This window comes from Passer montanus, unplaced genomic scaffold (assembly GCF_014805655.1).
Source record: "Passer montanus isolate IOZ18808 unplaced genomic scaffold, ASM1480565v1 scaffold1423, whole genome shotgun sequence".
Classification (NCBI taxonomy): Eukaryota; Metazoa; Chordata; class Aves; order Passeriformes; family Passeridae; genus Passer; species Passer montanus.
In genome coordinates, this window is record NW_024361198.1 from 5,586 (window position 1) to 6,676 (window position 1,091).

The window sequence follows — 1,091 nt, forward strand, 5'->3', positions numbered from 1 at the left end:
GGGTTTACCCGCCAGAGGGGGGGGGGGGGGAAAAAAGGGGGGAGGGGGGAGACCCCCCCCCCCACCCCTCATGAGGGTGAGTGAGGTTTGGGGTGAAAAAAGGGAGTTTTGGGCAGGTTTTGGGGGAAAGTTTGGGGTTTTGCGGCGGGAGTTGAGGGTTTGGGGAGTTGCGGGGGGGAAGCCTGAGGGGGTTCGGGTGTAAAGGGCGGGTTTTGGGGAGTTTGTGAGGGGGTTTGGGGTGAAAATCGCGGTTTTGATGAGTTTGAGAGGAGTCTGAGGGGGTTTGGGGTGAAAATCGCGGTTTCGATGAGTTTTAGGGAAAGTTTGAAGGGTTTTGGGGTATAAGTCGCGGGTTTTGATGAGTTTGAGACGAGTCTGAGGGGGTTTGGGGTAGAAGTTGCGGTTTTTGTGAGTTTTCGGAAAAGCCTGAGGGGGTTTGTGTTTAAAGCTCCGGTTTTGAGGTTTTTGTTAGGGGGTTTGGGGTGAAAATCGCGGTTTTGATGAGTTTGAGAGGAGTCTGAGGGGGTTTGGGGTAGAAGTTGCGGGTTTTGTGAGTTTTGGGAAAAGCCTGAGGGGGTTTGGGTTTAAATCTCCGGTTTTGAGGTTTTCGTGAGGGGATTTGAGGTGAAAATCCCGGTTTTGATGAGTTTGAGTTTGAGTTTGATGAGTCTGTGGGGATTTGAGGTAAAAGTTGCGGTTTTAATGATTTTGAGGAAAATTCTGAGGGGATTTGGGTTTAAAATTCCGGGTTTAAGGAATTTCTGAGGGAATTTGAGGTAAAAGTAGCGGTTTTCATGAATTCTAATAAAAGTCTGAGGCGATTTAAGTTTTAAATCCCAATTTTGGGGGATTTTTTAGTAGATTTGAGGTAGAAATCCCAGTTTTGATGAGTTTGAGGAGAAATTGGAGGTGATTTAAGTTTTAAAACCCATTTTTGGCAAAACTGTGAGGGGATTTGGGGTGAAAGTCGCAATTTTGAGGACTTTGAGGAGGAATTCGGGGCAAAACTCAGATTTTTAGTATTTTTAACAGGATTTTTTGGGGTTATTTGAGATAAAATCCTTGTTTTGGAGGGATTTTGGTTAAAAAAT